We start from the raw sequence: 9,046 nt of genomic DNA on the forward strand, positions 1-9,046 counted from the left end.
CACAGGCTCCTGCTGATAGACCCATTCTGGCCAGCGAGGACTTGGTTTCCTCTGCTGCGCAGGCTTTGTTACAGCTCGCCGATGCCCCTCCCATCCAGGAGGGACCTCCTATCCCAACTGGGGGGTCAGATTCTCCACCCCGACCCGGGCCGCCTGCGCCTTTGGCTTTGGCCCCTGCAGGGTCCGACCCCACGTTCTCCCGATTCGGGGGTGATGTGGGCCACACAATAGCCTGTGCATGGGCACCATCCACCCGGGCTGCTTACACAGCCAGATGGGCAGCTTTTACCACCTGGTGTGTCAATAAGGGGCTGGACCCCATACACTGTCCCATTCAATCCATGCTGGACTTCCTTCAGAAGTTGCTTAACCGGGGGCGGTCCCCTTCCACCCTGAAGGTCTATGTGGCTGCCATTTCCCACTGGCACACTGGGTTCAATGGCTGCTCTGTTGGAAGGTATAGGGACATAGTGCTGTTCCTCAGGGGCGCAAGGCGCTTACATCCTCCGAGGCGCCGGATGGCTCCTACCTGGGATCTTAATTTAGTACTGGAAGCTCTTCATTCCCCACCCTTTGAGCCGATTGCAGCAGTGGATCTGGAACGGCTCTCAATGAAGACGGCCTTCCTGCTGGCCATGGCTTCCGGCAGACGAGTGGGGGAACTGCATGCCCTGTCTATAGCCGAGCCCTGTTGTCGGTGGAACCCGGATGGCTCCGGGGTGACCCTGTGGACCGATTCTTCCTTCGTCCCGAAGGCCCCCACAGTGGTAGGCACAGTCTTGCCGCTTCGGTTATCCCGGTTCGAGTCCGGGACCCCTTCTGAAGCTCTGTGCCCAGTCAGAGCGCTGGAGGCCTATATCCGCGCTACAGCAAGCATGCGACTGACCGACAGCCTCTTCGTATGCTATGCTGGCCAGCGGCGAGGTTGTGCCCTGTCCAAGCAACGGCTGGCACGTTGGGTTGTGGGGGCGATATCTGTGGCATACTCTCTGCAGGGTCAGCCCCTGCCTCAGGGAGTGCGGTGCCACTCCACGAGGAGCCTGTCAACCTCGTGGGCTGCCATGACGGGGGTGCCACTGGAGTCCATCTGCGAGGCGGCCTCATGGTCTGTGCCGACCACTTTCACGAGGTTCTATAGAGTTAACATGGCTACGCCTCATCCTCTCCAGGGCATCCTGCAGCAACCACCTGGTGCGTCCCGCTAAGGTAGGTGCTGCTGCCGGTTTCCGGTGGGTTGTTCCTTTCTTTCAACATCCCTCGGGACCTTGTTGGCATACGTCATTCAGTGCTTGAAGCACCGCCTCTGGCGGTCAGTAGGGATGAAATAGAACGATAGTTACGTATGTAACTACGGTTCTATGAATCCCGGATGACCGCCAGAGCGTTCGGTCCCTCGGTATTGCTGGCTCACGAGAAGATCGAGGGACTGAACTACCGGTGTCACGTGCCTATATAGGCTTCCGCTGATCACCGGTAGGTCACAGGTGACTTTGTTGATACTAATTCTCGACCTGCGCAAGCGCAAGAGTGATCATTCAGTGCTTGAAGCACCGCCTCTGGCGGTCATCCGGGATTCATAGAACCGTAGTTACATACGTAACTATCGATATAAAAAATATGTTAAAATCCCGAAAAGGATCTGAAATTTACCGGGGCACATTAAATAGAGAAATCAGGGACCGGTATGTTGACAAAATCAGCATTATTATGGAGCGCCGACGACCACTTGTTGCCACTGTTTTGCATATCGGACGTCTTCGGCTACCTTGTTTGCGATGTGAGCGCCTATACTTCAGAACAGTTCCAAAGCTACAAGTCCTTGGAGTCTCATGTGCAGTTCATGAATGGATGGGTTCAGGAGCTGCAGATCATAAAGCCAGCAAACAGTGGGAACACAGTAACTCGTTCAAAGGTAAGCTGTGCTCAGACGCGCTCTGACACCTGCTAACCGTTAGCGCTAACAACCACTCACGCATGTAATGTACTTTTAACTAGCTGCTATGTGTTTCAAACGTTTAGTTAGTAACGTTAACTGCCAGCCCTCCCTAAACCCTCCGGGTTTCTCACGTATTTGAGCCTTTTCCCGCTGCCGTTTTATTATTTATGTGCATGTATGTGGTGTCGCGGCTGAAGGAAAGAAACTGTAGGCTATTAAATAAAACCGTGCATCTTTAACTTACCAGAATGAAAATGCAGGGAACATACTCTCATAGACATCGGGATACTGTGGAAAGTTATGATCGGTAGTCTTAAAGCCGCGATCCAAGCGAGCCAACAACTCTTTGTTATCGCAGACACTTGTTCTCCATGGTTGCGCCTCCAGGCAGGAAAGCGGTGGAAAGTTAACCCATTTTCTATGTTTTTCCCATGGCGATCATGTGTTGCGCTGTTACAGCCCACAACACAGCAACGGTTTACCATGGTTGAAATGAAGTTACGGTAAAATTAATCAAATTAAAACACGGCTGAGAGAGGGAGTACAGTATGCGGTAGTCATAGGCAGTAGTCTGAGTAGCGGGGGCGGAGCCGCGGAGGCTTTCAATATGGCGGCCACACAAAGTAATACGTCATGACGACCAAGCCCTATTTATACAGGGAAGGCTAATTTTAGAATGTAGCATAGATAATTATTTCCCTGCAGGGCACCATTAGATGGAAATAGAAAAGTAGATAACATGTTCGTTTTCTTTGTTTTTTATTTTCATCATACAGATCCAACATATTGCTGTCCCCTTTGCTCATACAGTGACAGAACCATATAGCAAAAGCTTCTATGGTTCAACATAACGGTATGTAAAATTACACTTGAAAACATATAATATATTTTTTACATACTTATCAGTTTTCTAGTGTTTTTTTTACTTTATTTTATTTTTTAAATATGTTTTTGGAACACGAATGTTACATTTCTGGAAAGTCTAATATTTTTTATAAATAACAGCTGCCATCATATGTGGGTGTAGTACCCAGATGTGATACTCTACGAATAGTACTACTTCAATATATTTTTTATAAGTAACTGTGCAATAAACTACACAAGTAAGAGTAACAAAGTATTTGGTGAGATGGCTATTATTAAGTACTGTTTTAATTATCATAATGTGCAGTGTAATATTACAAATTTATTTCAGCATACATGAATAAAAATGAAGTTATGTGCACTGTTCGGTATTTTATAACCAAAAATGAAAAATATTAGTACAAGAAAACAAAGTAGGGTTAGAAGAATCCTAGCATAAACAACATTTATCTGTGTATCAGGTTTTATATTTTTATAGCTTAAAATGTGTTCTCCATTCAGTTAAGTTACACGCATTGGATTGTGTATCAACAGCATTTACTCAAGAGTATAATATAAGGAAAAATATTCCTAATTTTTATTTTATTTTTTGGTCAAAAGTTACAGAGTAATTGGGTAAATCGAATTAGTTAACACCTGCCCTTGGCTGATTTGAGCAGTATATCACTTTTACATTTTCAATAAATTTTTTGCAGAATATATATCTGTTAACTGGAAGCCATTGTGACTTCTAAAACTAACTGTTAAATCCTACAAAACAGTAACAATAATGTTAAAGAATCTACAGTGATTAATTTTAAACTTGCTTTTTTATACCAATCATTTGTACATTTACTGATGAGTACTAACCTTTTTCTTTTATATTAGTAGCTATTACGATTTGTCCTTAAATTTACGTTAAAGTTAAATTTACACTGTGCAAATGACAAAGAAAATCGGATTCCTTTTGCGGTTGAAACGTGTTCTTCCTGCATCCGGTAAAATAAAGACTGTGTGGGCTTCACCGGAAATGGAAGACGAGGAGAGTACCCTCGTTACTACTCTGATGGCAAACCTGGACACTGTCCTGAATGTCAATACTGAATGCAAGGAGAATATTTTTCCAGTCTTGTACACATTTCAGTTGTCACATTTTTTTATTTTTATTTTTGTGACATGCCATTTTAAATAATTTCTGCTGAAGCACATTTGCCTTGTGCAGTCATTCTTTTTCATAATGTGTTATTTTAATGTTAGGTATTAAATTATTACCATTATTTGGTTTTCATAGAAATGGTGTTGTTACACTGTGGCTGTAATATCTTGAAGAGAGAAAGTAGAACCAATAAAGTAGTTGTAAATATTCTGTAACAGCGTTGGTTACCAAATGGATAACCTTGTTTTGAAAATTTGAAATACAAGCAAAATTAATAACTTTCAATATTTTCTATGTGTAAATACAATGTTTCTTATTCTTTTTGAACGATGACTGGAATCAATACAAATTTTCTTTACAAACCTGACATACGGCTAAGTTGTTTATGTTTTAACAGTCAGAATCAGCTATTGTTTTTTTTGTAATAAAGCAAGCACATACAGAAACATTTTGTCCGGTTACAAAGTTATGACACAAACATAAGATGAAAGGTATGCTGTGCGAAGGTGGAGACCGGGTGGGGGTGAGGAAAGCTCAGGTGAGGAGAAGTTGCACACACCAAGCATCAAGCCGGACTTTATAAAGGGTGGAGGAGATGAGACCACCGCCGTTAGGCTGGGAAGGAGGCGCGTAATCAGGATATTGGCAGTTATAGTTAGAATTTACACATTAGTTTAATTTATGTATCCAATGACTTCATTCAAAAAGGTTTTTATATAGAAAAAAGAAAACTCATCCACAGCAGATCATTCTCTCTGCCATTTACCAGCACCATGTCTACTGACGGCTTCTGAGCGCCGAAGATTATTTCTTGTCAAATAAACTTTCAAAAACCTACTTTCTTTGAGTGAGTCGTTCCAGGTTGAAGCTACATGTAAAGTTTCAAATGAATCACTTTGGGTTTTGCAAAAATTGTATATTTAAGGTCTTTGGAACACAGTTTATGAATCGATTGCAGTTGGTAGAATTGATATGGAAATTCTAAATGGAATAGTGGGACACCAATCAGTTTACTGGTTAAGCTGGAGTCCTTATAGGAAAAGTTTCCAATGAGACATTATGGTAAACAATGATAAGAGTTGAGCCAGGTCGCCTGCAACCAAGTATATTATAGTTTTTGGAATGCCACTTGTTAGAAGTTCAAAAGTCCTTTGGTTTGTTTGTAAATTGTATTCACAATGTGAATAATAAGAAAAATATTTGTCAAATAAACAGAACAAAAGTGCACATACTAAACTGGCCAAAGTTGTATTACCGACCAAACCTCTTTTCCATCTAGTCCTTATTAAATAAGGCAAAGGCTATTATATCTTAGATTTTAACTTATTTATTTTAAGAGTACCATTCACAACATCAAAATTTGTTATTTGAACTTCAGCACCAGCAAGTATTTGATTATATCTGTTTTCTTAATCAACGCTGGAGATAGGCACCAGCAACCCCCGCGACCCCATGAGAGATTAAACGGGTCAGAAAATGGATGGATAGATGGATGGATGGATGGATGGATGGATGGATGGATGGATGGATGGATGGATGGATGGATGGATGGATGGATGGATGGATGGATTTTCATAAACTGCGATGGACTGGGAATCTGTCCAGGATCCACCGCAGCAGCCCTAACGATCCCACTATAGGGATAAGCGTGCGTGTACGATAATTATTGAATGGATAAATGTGTTCTCAATGTAATGAACATTTGTCTCTAAACTATTAATTTGATTTATGTTTTATGACATTTGTTTGTGATAGGGTGTAAAGATAGAAAAATACATCTCCATAATGATTCCTTATCATTGCTTATTTTAGATTGTTTGTTACTGATGTAATTTTAACATCCGAAAATAAGATTTGATAAAGATTTGAAAATAAAAAAAGGACATGCCACATGACCAACATACCACGTGACATAACACGTTTTTTTTTCAGCCATTTCTTTACAGTTTAATTTGTATTTTTAATGTTGAAAGTGTTCTTGGGCGTTATCAAAGGTGTTGTAATTATTATAACACAGCTGGTACAGGAAATAGTATCACTAGCGCCCTGTTCACTTCCAGAGTGCAATGGTCCCATTTCCATATAAGGTATGAGACTGACAGTGGTCCGTCCCCGCCCCTTTCTGCAGGCTGCGCTCGAACAGTGGGAGGATGCCAGAGTGTTACTGTTGTGGTATGCCTATAGGGTAGTTCACTGCTATTGTTTTCATCCGGGTTTTTCGCGCATGCGCGCCGGACTGGTAGGCAAAAGGCGAACACAATGGCGGACGCAAACAGAGAAACTGACGAGTTCTCCACGTATTGTTCTTCTTTAGATAACGTATCACAAGATCGTTTTAAGAGTAAGTTGATGGTTGATGGTATCAGATTGCCAGATCCACACAGCAAAAGCCTGAAGGGACGGAGCGAGTCTGTGAAATGCTGCCAAGTGTTCTGTACCGCGACACAGCTGCTTTATAAACACGCAAGCCAGTACAGACGAGAGAGCACGAAAGCCCCTGAAACCACTGGACGGCTACAATTATTTTATATCGGGAAAAAGGCTCCAGCAACGCCCGCGACGCCATGAGGGATTAAGCGGGTCAGAAAATGGATGGATGGATGGATGTTCAGACATGTTTGTAACAGCAGAAAGCGGCGTCGGACACAGACCGCGTTTCAGCAGAGAGGAAGACCCGCACGGTAGGTTAAAAAAAAACATTGTTCACTACGGATTATTTTGGTGTTTTTGTCTTGTTAAAATGGGTGGGGGTGTCGGCGACATTGCAGCGTAAACACAGAAGTACTAGCGCCCGTGAACGGGGGCGTAATGGAGCCGCTGTCTGCTGCTGCATCGACTCCGCTTCTCCGGCCCCGTCTAGCGATCGCCACCTCCCCTCCGCCGCTGTTTAAGTAGAACAATGACTAGAGCAGAATTAAGTTGTATTTACCGGAGAAGAAGCGTAGACTGCAAATTCTGTCGGGGTATGATTGCTCAAGAACAGTACTGTTTTTTGCCTACCCGCAGGACCCGGATGTAGCGCTGACATCACGCGTGAACTGGTCTATATGGTAGTTCACTGCTATCGTTTTCATTCGGGTTTTTCGCGCCTGCGCGCTGAACTGGAAGGCAGAAGGCGAACACAGTGGCAGACGCAAACAGAGCAAACAACGAGTTCTCCACGTATTTTTCTTCTTTAGATAACGTATCACAAGATCGTTTTACAAGAGTAAGTTGATGGTTGATGGTATCAGATTGTCAGATGCCATCCAGATACCATCGGAGCGAGTCTGTGAATGCTGGCCAAATGATTTAGTTCGGCCCGGTAGCCAAATGCATTATCATTATTCAACGGCTGTATCTCCTCCCTGCATCGACCGATCTGCACCAGATTTTTTGTGAGTCGTGGGGGAGCGCTGCCCAGTGCGTTCGTGTGTATCGCCCGGTGGATGGGCGGGGAAAATGCGTGACAGCTTCTGTGGTGGCTGGCGGCCGGCGGTGCGCGAACCCCCGCGGTGGCCAATAGGCCAGAGCGGCGCTTGGCTGCAGGGCCGATTGACCCCGCTTGCGGCTTGAATTATTTAAGCAAAACACTGACCAGTGCAAAATTAGGTTGTATTTACCGGAGATGAAGTGTAGACTGCAAATTCTGTCGGGGTATGATGGCTCCCCCAGTTGATTGGGATTGTCTGCCTGGGTCCTTATTCTTTTAAAATATCCATTTCTTTCTTCGGTAAATGAAAGAAACGTACAACCAACGATTTGGAATGCCTGTGTGTGCAACCGGGAGCACAACAAGTCGTAGGCATTGTTTACATTTCGAAAATAAACTAACTAAAAGCACGCTCTAATTCACCCGTTTTGTAATGATAGAATGCAAGAACAGTCCTGTTTTTGCCTACACGCGGGACACAGAAGTAGCGCGGACGTCACGCATGAACTACCCTATTCAGCTACGACCTCTCGCCAGTTTTTGCTCTCATGCTAAAACCAACCATTTGTGTCTCTCAGGTTACCTCCTCGTGCTCCGACGATTCCTCTCGAGCTTCAGTGTCACCTCTCGTGGTGGCTCCTTCCCGAGTTCCTCTGGTTCCTTCCGAGTGGGTTCCCTCGTCCCTGGACACAAGGCTCCCTCCGACGTTCCCCTGGTTCCTCCCGCTGTTCTGGATCCCTGAATTACCCGGTGCTGCTCGGACCCACCCCTGCCTCACTCACTGGTCTCCCAGACACCTGTCGCCATCACCAACAGGCTAAGACCTGAGTCCACACTGCCTTCCTCCCCGGTCGGGATATCTGCGCTTCGTGGTAAGCTTACGCCCCTCGGTTAACTCCACTAGTCTCACCTCAAGAACTAATCATCTCTCTCACCCCTTTAGACTGATCCGGTCCCCTGGTTTGGTGCTTCCGCTCGAGCTGTTTCCTGCTGATGCAGATTCGCCCTGCGACCCTGCCTTTACCCTGAGTCAAATAAACCTTTGAAACTTATCCTGTTGTCACCGAGCGTATTCTGCATGTGAGCCCGACATCTTAAGGCAAACATGACACCTAGCGCACCCTATCTACATCTGCACTTTGGACACAGAACCCTTTCTTGTGGGTCAGGATCTGTTGAACAGGCTAGCTCACTTATTGACTGCCATCATGGTCATCTTTGGGCCCAAGTGGGGACCCCCAAGCCTCTTACTTCTGGCAATTGACCGTCCCTCCCTATCCACCAGGTGACCTGCTCAGAAGAGCCCAAAGAACTCTTGGCACAGCTTCTGCCCTCAACAGAGCCGATCTCCGAATCCTCTGGCACACCACCGCTTCCCAGCGATCAGAGAACATCTCTCTGCAGCCACACATTTTTCCTTTCCTCGCTTAAACACTCTGGACTTGAACCCTATAACCCCAGAGTGTCCGAAGGCGTGCACCTGGAGAACACCTACATGCCAGACGTGCTGCTGGCTCTTTGGTCGGAGCAGTTCCGCGATCAGTAGAGACCTGTACAGTTCTTTGTGCCCTGAATAGCCCCACCTGGCTGAAATAAAACACAGCCATTACTTGCTCTAAGCAGACTGGCCTCGCCGGCTTCTGAACGCAGTGGGGGGGGGGGGGGGTATACTTGATGCACAGATTGGCACAAGACAACT

Source organism: Fundulus heteroclitus, chromosome 16, assembly GCF_011125445.2.
Source record: "Fundulus heteroclitus isolate FHET01 chromosome 16, MU-UCD_Fhet_4.1, whole genome shotgun sequence".
In the NCBI taxonomy this organism is placed as follows: Eukaryota; Metazoa; Chordata; class Actinopteri; order Cyprinodontiformes; family Fundulidae; genus Fundulus; species Fundulus heteroclitus.